At 49.3% G+C, this 20988-nt stretch overlaps 1 non-coding gene across 1 annotated transcript; it reads right to left on the bottom strand.

The window, feature by feature from the left end:
* Positions 1-2513: 2513 nt before the first annotated feature.
* Positions 2514-2587, bottom strand: TRNAN-GUU (transfer RNA asparagine (anticodon GUU)). The gene has a single exon. It is a non-coding gene; the product is annotated as a tRNA-Asn (tRNA).
* Between the last annotated feature and the right edge of the window lie 18401 nt (positions 2588-20988).

Genomic DNA, 20988 nt, shown 5'->3' with positions numbered 1-20988 from the left:
AAGGAAGGAAGGAAGGAGATAAGAAAAAGAAAAGGAAAACCTAGAGCACAACACGTGTGGCCTGGACATGGGTGCTGAACTAGGAGGTGATCCCGTGATGCAAGCAGTTAGTATTTGGTCTCATGGCCTGGTCTTCTGTCCAATGCAAGCGTGTAATCGAGGACTGACTTGGGGTGAATGTTCACCATTTTAAAACAGCCCAACGCCATGAGAACTTGAGCCTTGGCTATGGAACCGGTAGAAACATGAGGGCCTGACTCAAATACTAGACTTAAGATTTGCCCAAAGAGAACAAAAGAAAGTGGCAGGAGCCAGAGGCCTATTTCTGGGGGCAAGGTAGCAAAGAGACCTGGAAACTAAGTGGCTTGAGAGGAATTACCTGTCAAGGCGAATGCAATGAAAGAGAAGGATAGTGGGGCTGGGGGCTCTCCAGGGCTCCTGACTTGCAGGGAGCACTCTCTCATGCCGCAGACCTATGTAGGAGCTCCAGTGTCCAAGGGATGAAACTTTCATCAAGTGCTTTGTTTTGGAATTGGGAATCCTGACTGAGATGCGAGATTTTGAATCCAGGATGGGAAAATCCTGGTCCTGACTTCCAGGAGAAGACAATGGCCTTTAAGCATGGGCCTATGGGCTGCCGAGGTCTCATGGGGATAAAGCACGCTCCTTGTTCTTTTGTAGGATTGTTTCTGGTATGTAATGCGATGAATTTTGTTTGTACAAGTCCTAAATTTCGACACAGCTGATAGCACTCTATTCAGAAAAGGGTAGTGACAACTGTCCAGATATTGGATAAAATCATCTTTTTTGCTGAAAGACTTTAATAAACTCTTCTCTGATGGGTCTTGTGAGAAAATGTAAGAAATATAAGACATCTGCTGTATTGTTGAACTCCAAAGTTCACTGAGATAAGCAAGCGTTGCAGCCAGGTTTTGAGCATAGAATGTCTGCTTTCCAAGAAGACCTGGTTACACAGAGACAAATCTGGCAATACAAGAAATTTATTTGAGGACAAAGTTCACCTCTAATTTTCAAATCTCCAGGGGAGAACCTTCATGTCATGTCAACTGAGATTTTGCTCAGTAGGGCTTATTTCATCTGATTTAAGTGATAAGGACAAAAAGGATGAGTACATTGCTCAATGACAACAAGAAAGAAATCCAACAGTATAGAGAATCTACCTGAAAAGACTCAAAAGGAAGCTGGTCATTCTAGGGGGGTTACACCACCAAATATTTAGTTAACAGCCCAATAGCCCACAGTTAATAGCCCAAGGACTTCCATAGGAGCCCCTGGTTTGCCGCCTGCCTGGAGAACCTGGACTCGTGCATCCCCACCGTCCCTGTGAGAGACTCTTATAAAATCTCACACTATTTACAGATATCTCCTGTTGATTCTGTTTCTCTAGAGAACCCCGACTAATACACTCATGCCCCGAGCTTGTCTCCTGTTTGAATAGATTTCTGAGGTGCTGTGCATCAAAGGCCTCAAGAGCCTAGTCTGGAACTGATCGGTGGCCCTTAGGGGAAGCTCATCTCCAGGAGGCAGCGCTCTGGAGATGCTGCGGAATCACTTCTTATCCCTTCGTGAAGGGTGGAGGGACACGTTATTATAGATAGACCTCAACAGCTTTCCTTTGATTGGTTTGGTAACTGAAAAATTAACAGATGTGCCTTGAGCACACACTCTGAGCAGGCCCGTGAGTAAGACAGTCCCTAAAGGAGAACACGGAGCTGCCCTTGTGCTCGGGACTAAGAAGCTGCCACTGGAAAGGAGTAGTAATGTTTTGATGAAGGTTTTTCGTAATTGATAACAAATGTTCCACAACAATGAAGGTGTTGATGGAGGGGTAATGTAAGGAAATTCTGCATGACTGTTTGGTAAGCTCACAACTTCTCTAATTAAAAAAAAAAAATAGGGGAATTCATGTAACTGGAGTGGTTGAGCGACTGCTTCCCATGTACAAGGTCCTGGGAAAATTTAAAAAAAAATATATATATATATATATATATATACACACACACACACACACATATATACTTAGTTGCCCCACTCTTAAGTGCATGTCTGCTGTGAAGAAAACAAAAGGAAACATCCCCAATTCAACCTATAAGAAATGACTTGATAATTTTTGCTGAAAAAAGAAAGGAGAAAAACACAAAGGAATTAATAATACAATCAGATTAGAGAAGCATTGCCTTGGTAAAACAAACAAAATAAACAAACAAAAAACAACAACAAAGAAGCATTGCCTTGGTAAAACAAACAAAATAAACAAACAAAAAACAACAACAAAAAACAACGCACAGTCAGTAAGAATAAAAGGTTCCTAAGAAGACACCAAGTTTGTCGTCAATGGCTCCCGTGAGAGCAAGGGGAGATGCCTTGCTTACACGCCCTCCCGCTGAGGGTTAGACACAGAGGAGAGGGAACGGGCCTGTAGGCGTGTAGGGGATTATGCCATGGGGAATGGAGAGCAAACGCCTCACATTTTAAAACAAGCTGGCAGCCGCCGTCCCTGGGTGGGCTTGAACCACCAACCTTTCGGTTAACAGCCGAACGCGCTCACCGATTGCGCCACAGAGACGCCTACACGCCGGCTTCCTCCTCGCAATGGCTCCCGAGCATTCACTAACCACCAGGCGGTGCCGCTTGTCTCCGCAGAACAAACGCGCAGGCGCCAAGGCTTCGGGAATTGGACGGGTTGGGGCCACACGTGGGACACCCGGGCCCTGGGTGGCTCCGACGCTGCGACGGCCGCCGGCCCCTCCACTCCTCAGAAGCCAGAGCCCCCCAGCCCCTCCCCGAGCCCGCGGGGGCCGTAGGGAGCTGCGCGTCCCGTGGGCGCCTGCGCGGCGCTTCCCGGGCTTTGCTCTTCCAGCCAACCGCCTGCGCCGCTCGATCCCGCCAGCGGAGCCCGCAGGGGCGGTGGGCGGGGGCGGAGGAGGCGGCGGGGCCCCCATGGCCAAGGGCGAGCAAGTGGGGGAGCGAGGGGAGGCGAGGCCGGGCAGCAGCCCTGTCGGCAGGCTGTGCAGAGGCGAGGCCGGCTCCCGAGGAGGGGAGCAGTGGGGAGGGAGGGACAGAGAGGAGATGACAGAGAAGGATGGAGACCTGTAGCTGCCCAACAGCAAAGCAGCCGAATAGTTTCAATCTATTCACGACAAAAGTAGGGAAGCAAGAAGAGTCGTTGTCACGAACTTTGTGGCCCTATGATCCTATGGTGGTTAATATTCTACGTTGTGGCCGCAGGAACATCGGTCCTAGTCCACGTTGCGGAATTTTCCTCAATATTTTTAAATCAATGTAATGCAGACAAGTAGTTGCAAAATGGTATAGTACTAAATGGAAAACAGCAATCCCTCTCGCCAAATTCCACTCCCTGGATACAGCCACTTTCACTACGTTCTTTCCTCTGATATTCACTTCCATAATTCTAAGTAAAGTCCTTATGCTACTATTATTTCATTAAAGTTTTTGAAAAGTAATACATTCACATGGTTCTCAAGTAAAACATACAAAAAATATACAAGTAAGAGAGTTATTGCTCCAACTCCTGCTGCCCATCCAATTAGTTGCTACCCAACTCCACCTTTCTCGGGTAACCATTGTTATTAGTTTCCTGTGTGTACTTATATACAAGAAAATACAACTATGTATTTACTTTTTCCTACCTTTGTTAACGTGCAAAACGTGGTATAGTAGCCTCTACCCGTGATGATATCTCACAATAACAAACAATCAAAACAATTCAGTGGCTTGTTTCTACTGGCACTGCATGTCCATCCTGGGTTGGCCAGAGACTTTATTTCACATCTTCCTCACCCAGGGTGCCAGGCAAACAGAGTCTCTATCATCTGGAGGGCCATGCTGGGAATGGCATGGGCAGGGTACATTTTAAATCACTCTCTGGTCCTTAGACGCTTCCTCCCAGATGTGACACAAATCACTTCTGCTCCCATTTCATTGACTAAATCATGTCACACAGACCTGACAGTTCAAAGGGAAGAGAAAAGTATGAAATATCCTGGGCCCAAGAGATGGAGAACCAGACATGCTGGGGAACAGCAAGGAAGGTCACCTCGTATACACATTGTTCTGCACTTGCTTTTGTCAGCAAAGAAAATATTGAATTAAGCACGCCATCTTAGTGAACAGAGAGAAAATCCTTATTCTTGTCTTTAAGGCTGATGGACATTTGTATTATTTCCATTATTTCCTTTAAAAAATGCTACACTGAATAAGCATTTACAGTTGTTATCTTGCACACATGTAAATGTGTCTCTAGGATAAATTACTGTAAGCGGAATTCCGCTTCAAACAGTATAAACTCTGATAATATTTATAGCTCTGGCCAAGTTGCTCTCCATAGAGGTCAGGACAATTTACATCCTTGCCATCAATCTATGAGGATGTCAGGTTTACCACCACCTGCCAAGAGCATATCATCAAACTTAGGGTTGTTCTCCAGTCTAATAGGTGAAAATAGACTCATTTTAGTATTTAATTCCATTTCTCTTCCTATGGATAAAGTTGAGTTTTCTGCTACTTTTTGATTTTTATAATTCAGAGTTTCTATAAGAGTAAATGAGAATTTATTTCTCTAATACTACCTACATCTACTCAAATTTCTTACCCACAAACTCTCCATTCCATACATTTACATCTTGGTTTGGTGTTAGTTCATAATCAATTTATATAGTGCCAGATTGTTTATTATAAATTTCCTCTTATATACTCTCTTTTTTTAGAATTGATAATTGCCTTGACTTTTTTACTCAAATATTTTTCTTTTATTAATTCTTAGAATGTTTGCATTTGTTCCGTGGTCTCCAGTACATCTCTGTCAGTACTTTCCCCCAAATTATCAAATGTAGTGTATTAATTTATTCATAACATTTTTTCCCAGAGACTTCTTTGGAGAGCCATCTGATTTTTACACCATTCTGGACTCTTTATTCTCTAGCCCTGCTTCTTAGATCCCATCTCATCTTTTTCTTAGATTACTTATTAGAGTATATCATTTAATAACTTCCAGAAAATTCTAGTTTCTGGTGTTTGATGTCTTTCTTCTAATATCACTTTTGACATTTGACTAGAATGGCAATTTTGAGTAAAAATAAATTTGCCTCCAATTTATGAAGACATTATTCCATTGGCTACAAATATCCAGACATGCTGTGAAGAAATACAATTCCATCCTGATTTATATTTGTGAGAGAGGCTTCTATCTGTCCTCCAATATCCATTCTTCCTATTTCCATTAGGAAAATAACTCCTAACTTATCGCTCTAGCATTATAGTGGTTTATGGGCATGTGACTAAGTTTGCCAAGTAGAGTGTGAGTTGAAATTATATTGTCTACTTCCAGATTTATACCTAAAGTAAACAACGCCCAATAACCATTCTTCCCTCCCTCTTCCCTCTGGGTGAGATGCAGACCTGATGGAGGGACCTACGCTGCCATCTTGAACTCAGAATGGAAAGCAGCATGTTGAGGATTCCAGAGCTGCCCTCCCTGCCCTGGACCTACCTCTGAACGTAAATGAGGAATAAATTTCTAACTTGGTTGTGCCACTCCACTTTTCAAATCTCTTTGTTAAAGCTGCAAAGATTCTTTCTTGATATACTATAATTTTGTATATGGTTTCTCGTCTCTTTCTCTCTCACATGCAGCATTAGGATCTTCCTTTTATCCCTAGTGTTCTGAAAAATTTTCAGTATAGCCCTGTCATGGGTCCTTCTTTTCTTCAGTGTGCACTTTTTCTCTAAATTGTTTTGTTTTTCAATTCTGTGAGATGTACTTGTATTATTTCTTCAAGAATTAGCTTCTACCCACTTTCTCGGTAGCATTTGCCTCTGTCCCTGAAGACTTTTCTTTCCTCATTTCCAACTTTTCCCCACTTTCTCAATTTTATCTTTCAATTCTTTTGGCACGTTAAAAAATATATCAAAGCTGTGCTGTGCTCATTTTCCTAGAGTTCTTTATCATTATTCTGTGAATATCTCTGAAGATATTTATTATAGCATTTTTTCCCTTCAAATTTCTTTTGTTCCCTCTTTATCCTGTTTTTGTTGTTTGTCTTACTTTGGAGTCTTCTTTTAATGTTTGGTAACATTCATATTTAGCCATCTGTTAAATATGTTCATCTTTAAGAGAGAGGTGCTCTAAGTGGAACGGCAGGATTTGTCAACAGATGGTGACTGGGTGGCAAGCAGTTCTTCTTTCTTTTTTTTTCTAAGATTTATTTTCTGTATTTCTCCCCCTTTCCCCACCCTCCCCCAGTTGTCTGCTCTTTGTATCCATTTGCTGTGTGTTATTTTGTGTCCCCTTGTAGTCATGTCAGCGGCACCAAGAACTTGTGTCTCTTTTTCTTGCGTCATCTTGCTGCGTCAGCTCTCCATGCCTGCAGCACCACTCCTAGGAAGGTTGCACTTTTATCACGCTGCGTGGCTCTCCTTATGGGCATACTCCTTTCACTTGGAGCTCCCCTACACAGGGAACAGCCCTGAGTGGCAGGGCACTCTGTGCGCTTCAGCACTGCACATGGGCCAGCTCACCACATGGGTCAGGAGGCCCTGGGTTTGAACCCTGGACCTCCCATGTGGTAGGGGGATGCTCTATCCCTGAGCCAAATCCACTTCCCAGCAGTTCATCTTTATGAGAGTACTCTCAAATGTCAATGTCTTGACAACTTTTCTTTAGAGTGGATTAATTTTGCAAGAGAAAATTCTATCGTTTCCTGACATGTTGAGGGACATAATCCTCACTAGTTTTGACACCGTGAAAATGTCCAAATCTCGGCATCATCAAGATGTCTTCCTGAAGACCAGCTTCCTGAGGTCCTGGACTCCTCTGGCACATGGCAGCATCTGCTGCTCTTGTTTGCTTTGGTTTCACTGCTTTCAACTTCTTGCTTCTGTAGCTTTATCCTCAAATTAACTTTTGTGTGCAGTGTGAGGTAAAACAAAGGTTTTTTATTTCTCCAATAGCTGTGTGCATTTGTTCCTGAACCACTTCTTGAAAATATTTTCTTTCCCTATCAAACTGCTTTTATGGAAAACCCACTGCCCATATACTTGGGAATCAGTTTCAAACTCCACAACTCAGTCCATTTCTCTGTCTTGGCCTGATGCCACTAGCACATGGCCTTGTTTAGCATAGCTTATTGTTCTGTTTTAAAATTTTTATTTTACTTGTTTATTGGTACACTCATCTTCTTCTTAGGAGGTACCAGGAACCGAAGTGGGGACTCAACAGACAGATATATGTCATGGCAAAGGACAGAGTGGAGGGTTCTTGATGTTGGAGTTTTGACGTTGGAATTTGATGCTGAAGTTTTAACTGGAGCCCTTGGGAAAGAGACAGAGCCGTTCCCTGATAATGTACAGCTAACCTTGTGGAGAGAGGCAAAGCCTAGAGAGCCTCATGGTCTACATCTGACCTAGTGAAAAAACAAGATCTGAGCCCAGCGAACCCAGGAAACCTGAACCGCAGAGGTCGGCAGCCATCTTGCTCCAACACGTAAAAATAGACTTTTATGAGGGAAGTAACTTATGCTTTATGGCCTGGTATCTGTAAGCTTCTACCCCAAATAAATACCCTTATAAAAACCAACCAGTTTCTGGTATTTTGCATCAGCACCCCTTTGGCTGACTGATAGAAATGGTAAAACCAAAAAACAAACAAACCAGAACAAAACAACGCTCCTCCCAAAAAAAGAAAACAAAAGACACCATGTAGAGTTACCCCCACTCTCAGTCGAGTGGTTCACATGATGAAGACTGAGACCACCCAAGCCTGGTGAAGATGTGGAACAAGCACAACTCTCACACATGGTTCAGGGAAATGCAAACGGGTCCAAGTATCTTGAGAAAGCTTGGGCAGTTTTTGAAGTTAGGCATTTATCTCTCTTTCATCATAAGAATTGCTCACCTAGCAATTCCTCATTTCTCCCGGACAAATGAAAATCTCTGTCGACAAAAGCGCTCTTGGAGCCATTGTTGAAAGCAGCCTTTAGTCACAAAAGGCAAGACTGGAAAGAAGTCAAATGTCCATTACCTGGAGAGTCACAAAGCAGTTGTGGTCCATGGTGCCATGGGCTAGTACTCAGTGCTCAAAAGGGAATGAGTCGTGAGTCATCAAAGACTGGAAGGAAGACAGGCCACCATCTGTTTCTGTGGTGCAATCAGTTAGCACCTAAGGCTGTTAATGGAAAGGTTGGTGGTTCTAGCCCACCTAGGGAAGGACACAGCCTTTTCCAGTGGGAGGTGCTTGCTGTCCCCTTACACCTCGCATAGCTTCTCCCACCAAGACATCCACCACTCCCCACCTGCTGGCTTCTGTCGCTCCCACACCAAAGACAGCCAAACTTAACTGCTCCAACACCCTCCCCCAAGACTCCCAACAACAGCTACTGTCATCCTGCAACCTGCTGCCATCCTTCCTACCCTCTTACATATACGGAGGCATATTTTTCTTTCACCAATGCATCTCTACCCTAGTTTATTTCCACCTGTCCCTATTTGACTCTTCTCATAGTCTTCCTATAAGAAGCAGTTTTATTGAGATAGATTCCTATGCCATACCATCTCGCCAAAGACCACAACCAGTGGCTTTTAGTCTAACCAAAGTGTTGACACTTCATCACCACAGAAAAATTTGGGAGATTCTCATTACTCCAAAAGACAAAATTCCACCCCTCTTAGCAGTCACCTCTCCATCCCTCTATCCACAAATCTAGTTCCACCTTTATAAATTCATTTATATTTACATTTTGAATAAATGCAGTCACACATTATGTAGTACTTTGTGAATGGTTGGTTTCTTTCACTCAGCACATTTTCATTTCATTTTTGTACCTTCTGTAAGGCAGAGGAGAACCCCAGGAAATGTGTGAGCTGGGGTGGGGGGAGGGAAGTGCTGTGGCACAGATAGAAAGAGAGGAAATCAGGAATCGGAGTAAGGCAGGATAGAAGGGGGAAAGGAAGGATGAGGAAGCCAGGTGAGGCGTCAGAGGCACGTGGATAACCCGGAGGGGGCAGCTTCGGGGCCCACCAGCCTCCCTGCGACCACAGGCCCCTGGCTTCCTTCTGCCTGGAGGAGGTACCTCTCCCGCCTTCAGGTCCCCAGGAGGCTCTGGAAAGGCCTCTCCTCGCGTGGGAAGCTTGAATCCGAGCCCCACTCTGTGCTGAAGGTCCTCACAGGGCGGGGGTAAGGAAGGTGATACGGGTGGGAGAGGCTGCGGCTAGAGGGGTGCTGGGTGAGGGGTGGCCCCGCTGAGCCACAGGAGTTGACCAGGCCCGCGAAGGCCGAGGCCCCAAGGAGCTGCGCTGAGGGGAAGAGATGGGGAGGGAAGAGAGGCGAGAAGGAGGGCAACCTAAGCAGCGGGTGCCTTCAGGCTTTGGTCGGCAATAAATGAGTTTTTGGAGCCCGAGAAAGTGACACCGTGGGGAAAGGGCGAGGTTCCTTTGTATCAGGAGAGCAGCGGAGAAGCAAATCCTGGTCGGAGCACTTCCCTGCACACGTGGAGGGAAAGCCAGGGCAGCAGTAGGTTTTCAAGTCTGCCTGGAGACACGGAAGGTCAGGGAAAGCGCAACCTCAACTTCCACCAACGCAAATTTTGCACTCAGTGTCCCCCTCTGGGGCAATCGCAGGGCTCAGCAGATCCTCAGGGCAATCTATGAGCCTCGCCCTGGGAAAGCACCCATGGGTGTCTTCCCTGCCAGGTAAGTCCGCAAGCAGCAGGGCCAGCACGCGGCAGCCTCGTCCATTTCACTCCACACCACGCAAGGCCACCCTGCTTCCCGCGCCCCGTCCGCCGCCAGCCTCCCAGCCGCTCTCCGCTAAGTCATTCCAGCCCCGGGCGCCAAGCGCAGCCCAGGGCCGGGACAACTCTGCCCCTGGAAGCACGAGCAGGTCTGCAGCCCTGCGGCCACTCGCTGGCTCCTCTGCCCCGCGCAGGCTGCCTCTGGCGCCTCAGGCAACGTCACCTCCCTGGATCTCGCCCTCCCAGCGGCTGTCAGCGCACCCAATATTTATCGCACACCTCTTGGTGACAGCGCATGGAAACGAGAAGAGAAGAGGTGCGCAGCGCCTGGTGGGCGGCGGCGGGGTGGGGTGTCCACGGGGGTGAACCCCCACCGGGTGCCTGCTGGCTTGTGGGGGGGCGGGGCGCAGAGCGGCGTCTGGGTGTCCTGGTGTCCTTTGGACGCCGCCTCCTGCCCGTGCCCTGACGGCGCTTTTCCGTGTCTGCCCAGCTCGCGAGCTGCACGTGTGCCCCGACCTCCTCACCTGCGTGTATAGACGCCTCCGCGCGGAGCCTGGGGACCCCACCCGCCGCTCACCTCCCTCGCACGTTGCGGGTGTCGCGCCGGTCACGTCCCCCAAAAGCCTAATGAGCACTCGAGCAGCAGCCGGAGCCGAGGAGCAGGAGCGACCGCCCCTTTCCCAAGCGAGTCACGACCCCCGGGCTCGGCCTCTGCCTCCCCTCAGGGACTCCAGCGCAGCCAGACCTGCTCCCGGGGCGGCCAGTGCGCCTCCTGCCACCCCACAGGGAGGAGACTCGCTGCGGGCCCGTGTGACGCGGCAAGAGGCGCAGGGACCCTCCAAAGCCCCGCGGGCCCTGGGGGTGTGGGCGGAAGGGAAGACTGGCGCGGCCTGAGCAGCGCCCCAAGCCCCCCTCCTCCTCCCCCCGCAGCTTTGGGGGGCCGCCCACTTGGGCGCCTGGGGGCCCAGCTGCCCCCCCTTCCTCCCGCGGTTCCATGTCTGCCTCGAGGCCTGTCTGTCTCCCGAGGACCTTTGTCCAGGCCGCCGAGGGCGTGGGGACGCGCGGGAGGCTCGGGGTCGTCCCGCCCGCGGAGGTCTCTGGCTCGGCAGCGGCTAAAACCTGAAGGCGGCCAGTCTCAAGCCTGGACTTCGCTGGAGTCGCCCTGAAGGAAGGAGAACTTGGGGGGCGCCGGAGGACTTGCCTCGGCCGCGGAGGAGCCGCAGGCGAGAGGCCGAGGCGAGAGCGCTGCCCCCAGGCGAGCGGGTCTGGCCCGTGGGCCGTTGGGGCGAGGGCGCGGCTTCCTGGGGGGCCTGGAGGCTCGGGTCATCCGTCCAGAGCGCAGAGCCCCGGCCGCGGGCTCCAGAAGCCGGGAGGGCGGCGTCAGCAGCCCCGGGACGGTGGGAGCGGCCCAAAGGCGCAGGGGCCTAAGGTGCCGGCTCCCGCAGCTGCAGGGGCTGGAGAGGCTGTCAAGGCCAAGGGTGTCCGTGGGCGCTTCTTTCGGAAAGGAAGTGAGATTCGGGAGGCGGAACCCAGAGAGTGGGGCTCGGGCTCCTTGGCTGAGGAGTGGGCGTGAGAGTGGGAGGCCGCGCCTGTGGGGAGCAGGCGTGTGGTTTTCGGGAAAGGATGGGGGGTGGTTGCCGAGGCCCTTTTCCAGCACTTGGCTGCTGTCGCTTGAATTTGGAAGGGAGGCTGCATTTGGTAGCTTGCCAATCCTGCCAGTTGGACGCCTCGGCATGACTACTGTCATGGATGGATATCTGAGACTAGTGGCTGTTTGGTTTCCGTAGTGTAGTGGTTATCACTGTCGCCTCACACCCAATAGGTCCCTAGTTGGAAACCAGGTGGAAACAACTACCTTTTCCTTAGGCTTGGGAATTGGGCGGATCCTAGCTTTGGGGGAAATGCTTCTAGCCACCAACAGTTTCCACCGCAGCTGCTGCTCTGGCCTCATGTGTCAGGATACCATGACTGACAGAATGAGGTAAGCGCCTCCAAAAGGATGCTGCCCCTTTTCACAGCACTGCTCCTAAAGAAGCAGTCAACTAGGTAAGAAGCCAGATAAGATGGATAAAGTAAAGATTTTTAAATTATACCTCCTGCTTTTGCTGGCGACTCAGAAAAAGCAGGAGGATAAATGCAGGGGGAGAAACATTGAGTGAGATTTCCAGTCCACAAACTTTAGGCTCAAGACCAACCTGTTGTTTGATTGCGGACAGCTACATTTTAAACCCAAACCAAAACTGCCTTACTCGAGTGAAGGACCAAAGCACAAAATGTGGGCAGTCACTGCAGTTGTAAAGTTGACGGGGAAAAGATCAGAAAGAGGAGAAGCTGAAGCCAAGTTCCAAATCTGGGTAAAACCCTCCCTGATTTCTGGCTAGCTCTGGAATTATGCAAACAAAGTCCTCCAGCTGATATTCCACCTGCCATACACTCCAGGGTAGAACCAACGAGAAGGGATGCTGATCATCCACAGGATTACAGCCTGCTCTTTAAAAACAGCCAGTACTCGTTGTGATGCCTAAGAATCCAGAGTCAGGCGGGCATCTTTCAAGATATCGAGAATACAATTCAAATGTATCTGCATCTGTTAATCGCTTAAAAGAAACGGGAACGGTGACCCACGATCGAAATTCGGGAAGAGTGACGCAGAGATGATCCAATTGATAGACTGTGGAGACAAAAAATGTCTCAGATAAACTTGTAACTGTGCTCCTGATTAAAGGGAAAATAGAACCACCTTCAAAATTCGGAGGTTGTAAATGTCCTCAAGAAATAGAAATAATAAAGAGAAGACAAAATCAATAATATTAAATGTGAAAGGGAAGTTGTCAATTTAGAAAAACGGACTCACTGCCTAGAATTCACTACATTTGGAGGATAACAGGAAGTCTCTACCTGAAGGACAAAGGCCGGGGGAATAAAAATATAATTAACACATGCTGGTGTTCATAGCGGCCTTATTCGTGATTGCCAAAAGTTGGAAACAACCCGGCTGTCCATCAACAGGTGAATTGGGTGAACGACTTGTGGTGGATAGAGACGGTGAACTGTTTTGCAGCAGGAAGAAGAAATGAAGTCGTGAAGCCTGTGACAACAGGGGTGAACCTGGAGGACGTCATGTTGAGTCAAGCACACCAGACGCAAAAGGACAAATACTGTACGATTGTGCTATTATGAACCGAATGTATCGTGTCAACTCATGGGGGGTATAATTAGGATGCAAGTCACCCGTAAATAGGAGGAGGGAAGAGGATGGAAAGACTGATCTGTGGAGAACTGGTGGGGGAAACGGTTGTGTGTAAATCTTTGGAGATGACTAGAAGTGGCTAAAGCATATCACGGTACTTGTCACTAGCAGTGCTAGTGGATGGGTCTGACAGTGGCTGAAAGGCCTGGTCTAAGGCTGGCAGGAAAGCTACAAACTGTAACATGGGACTGGATGAGACAGTGAACCCTCATGTTAAACATGAACATGGGGGGAGTGCGTGTATATGTACATAAGACTGCTTTACACAGTATCATGCAAGCCGACTAGCGAGGAGGAAAGAGGACTGAAGCTATGTAGCGCAGGCGAGGCCCAGGGAGATTGAGAGATGATGAGTTTTGTTAGTTTGGTTTCTGTTTATTATTGTTATTGGAATAATGAGGGTGCTCTGGGAACAATTGGGGTGATGAATGCACAAATATGTGATAACACTGAATACCATTGTTTGTATTCCTTGCATGGATTGATCCTTTATTAGTATGTAACAATAAAATCGACTTGTTAAAAGCATTAATTCCCTTCAAAATAACATCAGAGAATAAAATAACACTTGAGAGCAAATTCACTAAAAGGGCTAAGCTTGTATTCAATTGGTACAGATTTCCTGTTGGAGGTGAGGAAAAGCATTTAGTAATGAGTTGTGGTGAGTGTAGAAAAACAATTGTGAATGTAATTAATACCCTGGACTATAAACATGAAATTAACATGAAATGTTTGTGTTGCAGTAATATGTATATATGTGTGTATATTTGCATGCATACACACACACACACACACACACACTTAAAAGAGCCTCGGGACCTGAAGGCAATATCGAATTTCCCAGGTTTACCTATTTTGAGTTTAAGAAAGAGAGAAGAGAATAAGCGCAGAAAAATATAGCTACTCACCCCAATAGGATGGAAAAACTAGACATTTGCCACGCGTACCCTTTAGTTGCTGGGCAGAGCCTGGTGAAGAATGTTCGGGGAAGGAGAGGGTCCACGGTCAGGCCACCGCCCCACTACCCTCCACGCGGAGCGGCCCTCGGGGGCCTCCCCCCAGCGCACCCCCGTCTCACCCTCGCAGGTTTCTCTTCAAAACGTGCTGAGCAGAGCAGCCCGTCTCCAGGGGACGCACGAGGACGCGGCCTGGCTGGTGGCTGCGTGGTCCTGCATTAAGGGCGGGATGCGTGTGTCTGCGGGACCCCGGCGAGGAGCGCAGGGCGCGGGCTGAGGCCGCCGCGGGCTGCGACGCCGCGCGGGGAACTTGGGGACACGCTGCGGCCCTCGACCGCCGCCCCTGCCGCGTGAGGAGGGAGCGCAGGCAGGACCCCGGCGCCCCTGACGAGCCCCGCCCGCCTCTCCCGGCCTCGGGGCGTCGCTTCCGCCTCCCGCCCTGGCCGCGCGGGGACCTCGTGGGAGCAAAGGAAGCTCCCAGCGTGAGGAGGGCGGCGCGAGGGACGGGGACGAGCGTCCGGCGCCCAGGGCTGCTGGGGAAGGACGGCCCCTCCTGCTCCTGCAGGAGCCGCGCCAGCCTGAGGGCCTGCGCCTCTGCGGGCCGAGGGGCGCTGCGGGGGTCTCTGCTGAGAAGCGTCGCCGCCGCCAGTGCGTCCCTCCAGGGCGGGTCTCGGCGCCCGAGCGGAGGACGGTCCTGAGAAAGGCGGGGACGGGGACTGCCCCGCGGCCCCCGCTCGCTCAGCTCAGGCGCCCGCCTCGCCTCAGGCCCGCCGCGGGCTGCGGGGGGCTGTCCCGCAGAAGCAGGAAGCGGCGCCTCAGGGCTGCGGGCCGGGCGTGTCGCGCGCCCTCTCGCGGCTCCTCGGGGCGGGGCAGGAGCCCGCAGGCCTTCACCCGCCCCGGCAGCTTCCCGCCCCGCGCGGCGCCACGGCGGCTCCCTGCGAGCTGCTGCTCCCCGCGGCGCCGCCGTCCTCCCGCCCGTGGGGAGGGGGGAGAACTGCCCCTCGTCCTGACGGTCCCGACGGGAGGGGAAACTGAGGAAACTCCTCTCTAGTGCCGGGGAGGCGGGCGGGAGCCACCTCAAGGGGAGGGAGGGCAAGTGCGTGTCCCTGAGGGGCGGCTCTAGCGCGGCGTCGAGTCCGCCTGGCCTTCCGCGGGGCGCTCTGTGCGGGGAAGGGAACTGGGCGGAGGCGCCACCACGTCCCTGGTTCGAGCCCGAGCGCGCGACGCGGGGCGCCGTGAGCCCGTCCCCACTGCGCGGCCGCGGGCGCCTTGCTCGGAGCGGCCGTCCTTGCACTTCGGGTGCGAGGGAAGCGCGGCGACCAGGGCACAAGAGAAGAAACTGTGGGAGGAAGAGGCACAGCCCTCCCCAAACGTGGCTTCCCTTCACCTCCACAGGAGATTCAAGGAGAGAAACACACGCAAGGCTTTCCGCCAACAGCAAACTCTCTCTTCCCTTTTGGCTTTGCCTGTGTGGCCTTTCTAGAGACCTCCCCACGCTGTAGGGAAACCGCCCTTACATCCTTGTGCAAATTCCCACTCCATTTCCTGCGAAACAGGACATTTTTAAAAGGGCAAATAAAAGAAGTTGCAGGAGATATAAAGGGTAAAGTAAAGCTGCCCTCTCCTAGTCTCTCAGACCCTGGGGGAAAGAGAGCAAGAGTGACAGGGGCAGGGGCTGTTCCCGGGCCCTCCAGCAGGTGGGGCGGTGAGAACTCTGCGCTTCCTCTAGGGCTCAGGCTGCTCTTCCAACAAATTCAACAGCAGTTGCCTGAGGTGTGGCGCATTCCACAGCCACATTCCCTGAGACCTAGTCTCTGCTAGGGCACTAACTAACACGTGAAGGTGCAATTCAAGTCTTGGACTTAAGTCAAACAGAGCAAGTCTAATAGGGGTAAGAGTTTATCCATAGAGGAAAGCAAGATCCTGCTTTCATGACAGGATGGAGGTGCTTTGGGCCAGTGGACTAGGCATGGGGAAGAAGAGCTAAGGGGTGTTGTTTTATTGGATTGAAACACTCGAGATGGTGGCGCAGTTTTCTGGAGAGGCTGGGCTTGGATCTGATTCTGGTGTCCTGAGTTCCATCATGGTGTGTGAAGCTGAGAGGGAAGGCACGGAGCCGCTGAGCCTTAGCGTTCTTAACTCAGAGGAGCCCGTAGTGCATGGACTTTTGCAGTTCTTCACAGCTTTCTGCTGTGACCTGATGGCAATGAATCTGGCTGCATAGAAGAAACCTGTGGCAGTGACCCTACTAAGAAACATCAGAGACAGTGGTATTTTAAGGGCCTGGAATAAGCAAACAAGTGGGACAAGCTGTAAGGTCCCTGCTACTCTATCAAATTATTAAATGTTGTTTGGTCGGGTAAGACAAAAACTCTACATCGTCTGTATTTGATAAAGTACAATGTTTTCTCATGTTAATAGAATTTGCAATATTGTTGGAACACTAAAAAACTTGTATCTCAGTAAGATGTGTTAATTTGGAAAGGTTCTTCATGGGAGTAGGACGGCCTCCAGCAGGCTGCTTTTAAAAATAAAAAAAGAGGAGGGGGAAGGTGGATATTAACTTAGCCTGTGAATTGGCTGTGGCCAGCACCAATACTGGCTCTGGGTGGGGTTTGTGGCAAAGGCAATATTCTAACTGAGTACCCCTTGGGTTTTAGTCACAATTGTGGGAAGAGGCCAAAAGTACTATATTAAAAAGCAATTGTGTGCAGCATAGGAAGCCCTGCTGCAAGTGAAAGATCTAACCCAACAGTGTCTGGTCACTCTGAAGACTGCCATCCCTATCCAGAGGTGGACTGCAGATACTAAAAGCAGAACAGAAACAAGGGACTGTTGTGAATTACCCTCTATGGGGGAGAGATCTGTAGAAGAACATCTGGGACGCCTGCCAGCAGTGACAGGTAAATGTCAGTAATGTCCCTGCCCCCTGCTCTAACATCCCTCTCAGGACTGTTGAGGCACATGCCTCAGGAAGCTCTGAGCCATACAAGTGACAGCTGAGAATGAAGCAGAGTGGCTCCACCAGAAAAGTGAACATCGTGAATACCAGCCCTTGTGGTGCCTAGCACAGCAGTTCCCACTGCTTGCTATTCACCAACAGCGTGTGGCCTTAATGTCACTTCAATGACTGTGACATCAGCACCCTCCTGCTCTTGGAAGGGGCAAGATACGCTTTCACTACCACAGACACTGCAACAGGACTCCTATAACAGGTCAGCTATTGCTTTCTGCCTGGAAAAAGAGTCCTCACAATGATGGACTAAGTTTAAATTCAGCACTGAGGTATGGCCCCAGGTCCAGTGAAGATGCTAAGAGCAGGACCAAGGAAGGCACTGAAATTATGTGATAAACTTCCAGCGTGCCACAGCCCCAAATGGGGAAGTAACAATAAGTCGTCATTGCCTATGCCTCAAACTACACAAATTGGGGGAAGTGAGGACATTTTTGATTGAGTATGGCCTATATAGCCTTGCTGGTAGGAAATCTTAAGTCCATGAGAAATAAAGTCATCACTAGTTGAAAGTCTGTATAATCAGCTGTAGTTATGGATTACGTATAAAATGCTGTTCTAAACTTGGAAGAAAAATTACAAAACGTAATGATGGCTGGAATTGCCAGTGGACTAGTCACTAAACTTGGGGAGAAAGTCGGGAAGGAGGTATTCTGGGAGAAATGTTGCTTATTGGTCTTTGTTTCTTTTGAACTTCGTCCTGAGAAGCACACAACAAGCCCCTGGGGGTATGAAGCACCAAGAAACCACGGAATCTGCCTTCCTTGCTTTACAAAAGCAAAAAGGGGGAAATGTGGGAAACTGGCTTAACTGTTCCCTATTTGTTGCACTTGTTCCCTGTTACTGTAAACATTGCCGAGCTATTGAGGAACAGCTGCTCTGGAGTTCCTAATAATTATGATGCAGAAACTAGGGTGGGGCTCTCAATTTCAGAAGCTGTGAGTCCCCTGGTCCCATCTTTACCTCCTCTCCTGTGTCTTTCTCTCTGTCCCTTTATTTTGTAAAGTTCTGCATTACCTTCCCTTCAAGGCAACCTACCATGCAGCTGATTGCAGCAACTGAGGGCAGGCTTCATCTTCGTGAATCTTTTTACACTAAGGATCTATTACACATCTGTCCAAGTGCTTTGAATGCCTGGCAAAGCATATGCATACTGCTGCCATCATGATGACAAGACCGAGTCATTCCTTTGGCACAAAAACACCTCGAGAGATCTAACGCCACTGACCAAATTTGTTTCTCCATTATGTCTCTTGTAATCCTGGCCTTTTTCTTGGCATTCTACTTCTGTTGCTTATTTCTTCCCCGAATGAGAATTGGATTTACCAAACCTAGCAAAGGAGGTCCCTTCTCAGACCCTCTGAGTAGCACCATGGGGTTGACAGTTGAAGGTTTGGGGTCATCAACCAGGGCCGGGATGAATTTCTCATGTTCTTGGACAGGAGTCTGTCATGCAGTTGGAAAGGGCTTTTTTCAGACTTGCACTGACAAAAGAGGTGTTCTGATAGTTTCATTTGCCCGTCGTCACTTTATCCTGTTGCCTGAGTCAAGTGTCCTTTGCAAGCTTTGGCTTTGGGTATTGTCGCTCGGTCTTTTGACTCTGTCCTCTGAAAATAACACTGTGGAAAACTGCCTCGGAAAACTTGAGTGTCGTTAATAGCCATTCTTCGTGAAGGCAGTTGCTGAGAGAGAAGGCTCATTATACATGGCACTGGTGGTTCAGTGCCCACTTGAGGGACCCGGGTTCAATTCCTGGCCAGTGCACATTGCCAGCTGGAGGAGTGGTTTTCGATTTCCTTTCCGGCCTCATACCTCCCTCACCCTCCTTTTCAACCATTACCCAGTGCCTGCCACATCTTTTCCACTTCTTACTGCCAGCCGTGGGTGCCCCACAAACCCACTCTTCTGCCAACACTCCTACAACTCAAAAGCACAAAAGGCACTACAAAACCAGTAATACTTGGCTCATGCTCTCTTCTCAGCTCATTTATACCTTCTGAAATCCTGCATTTGTCTTCAATTACTGCTCCTACCTGCTTTTCTCCATCTCATTCCTTTTCTGCCTTTGGATTGGGAGACTTAACTCGTTCAGGAGTTCCCAGGATTCTCATTCAAAGGGGTTTACCACCCTCGAGGGACTCTTTTGACTGCACCGATATGCGCAGTGTTTTTATCTTGGATCGGTTCAGAATATATTCTAATTTCAATTACCTTTTTTACTTTGGTACAAGGATTCATGGAAAGGGTTCCAAAGACATGCGAGTTCCTTCTTATATTTTGGGAACTGAATTCTACATGTCGACTGAAGACGATTTTGTTTTCCTTCCTCCAGGCTATTTTGGAATTTGCCTCTACTGTCCCTTGGCAGTCAGGACAGTCAGGAAACACCACACCAATCTCATGTCCTCACTGGAAGGGGAAAACCCATGAGAGCTCAAGCTTGTGGCCATGAATTCTTGTGACCTGTTTTTAAAAAAAAAAATCCTCCACCAGATTCAGTTTGGAAAGTCTAGGCGGCTCTTTACAAAGAAATCTGGAATTTGAAGGGATAGGAGTAGATCGGATCACACTTTCCCCGAGGGCACAGGATTTGCTGCAGCAGCTTCTTGGGGCGAGGACCTCCTGAAGGACTTCTCAAAATCGCCTGGGAAAGAACTTGAACTCAGTCCTCTTTGTCCTCAAGCCCACTGAACAGAATTCCTCATAAACCACGTTAGCAATCAACCTCAGGGCATAGGCAGCTTTGGGGACTCCATTTTTACTTTGTGCCCTGGCACCTGCGAAGGTTCCTGGCAGGCTGGCCATGCACCTCCAGTCTAAATGTTTTCACGCTCTCTATCAAGTTTTAAAAGAGAGAAAACGTCTCCAAAAGACATTGTATTCTCTTACTTAGAAAACAATTACAGGATGACACCCCGGAGGTAAAGGATGGATTTAGAATCCCTGGACTAAGAACAGGCTGCATGAGGAAAAGGGAGAGTGGTCTGAACCTCCTGTGCCACTTGCCAGAGTCCTGCTCCAACCAGCTGGTGCTCTGCACTGTCTGCACCTCCAGCTCCATCCACTGACTGTCTCTTCACACAAGGCCATTTCAGAACACCTCCCCACTCCAGCCCCAGTCCTAGGTGGGAGTACAGCCAGGTTACCTTTGGCACCCACTTCAAATGCTCAGGTTGTGGAAATGGTACATGTGGGCTACAGGAAACTTGGGTAAGGCATTGTGGCATTCTATGTAGCGTGGGTGGGTCTTGGGAGGAGAGGGGCATGGATTCCGTGTGGGCATGTCCCTCCACATTATCCTCACCCAGGGGAGAGAGCTATGGCCAGAAGAGGGGCCAGGCCAGATTCCTTCTTCCCTGGCAAGAAGCACAATATCCTGTATACAAGCTAGCGTACCATGGGAGCGCACACATTCCCCAAGCAACGGTGAGATCCTGATATTGTCATCACTAGCCACTTTAGCTTTGCTCATTGGGAGCACACAGAGAAAACAGGCAAGTGCAGGCAAAAGGAAGTGAGTTTCAATGAAGCCAGGATGTTGCGTCCACTGTCCAGGTTCCCTAACCTTGAGGGGAAGCAGCTGTGGAGATTTGCCCTCAAGGTTGCTTGTTGGCAGAATGTGTGTAAGTTATGCATTGACTGGTTGGCAAAAGGATGGCTGAAAGAACACAAGTGCCAAGGACAGATGTCTGTGAATATTCGCTAGGCAATTTATCATTCACCAATAAAGTGGTGTTTGAACAGTTTTAATATTTTCGGGCATGGAAAGGAATGCAATTGTGAAAAAAAGGAATTAGAAAATAATGACCCAGAGGCTAACAGGGATAACCATGGTAAGACTAGGTGACAATTACTGGATATTAATGTCACTGTTGTACCTTGCTGTACCTTGGTTCTGTTATGTGTCAGGAGACCATAAAAAAGGGGTGATTCTGGGGTGGTGGGAGTGAGGTTTCTGGGGCAGAAAGAAGACCAGAACAGAAGAGGAGGAGGAGGAGGAAG

Source organism: Dasypus novemcinctus, chromosome 13, assembly GCF_030445035.2.
Source record: "Dasypus novemcinctus isolate mDasNov1 chromosome 13, mDasNov1.1.hap2, whole genome shotgun sequence".
NCBI lineage: Eukaryota > Metazoa > Chordata > Mammalia > Cingulata > Dasypodidae > Dasypus > Dasypus novemcinctus.
This window is presented reverse-complemented; position numbering and strand designations above follow the sequence as displayed.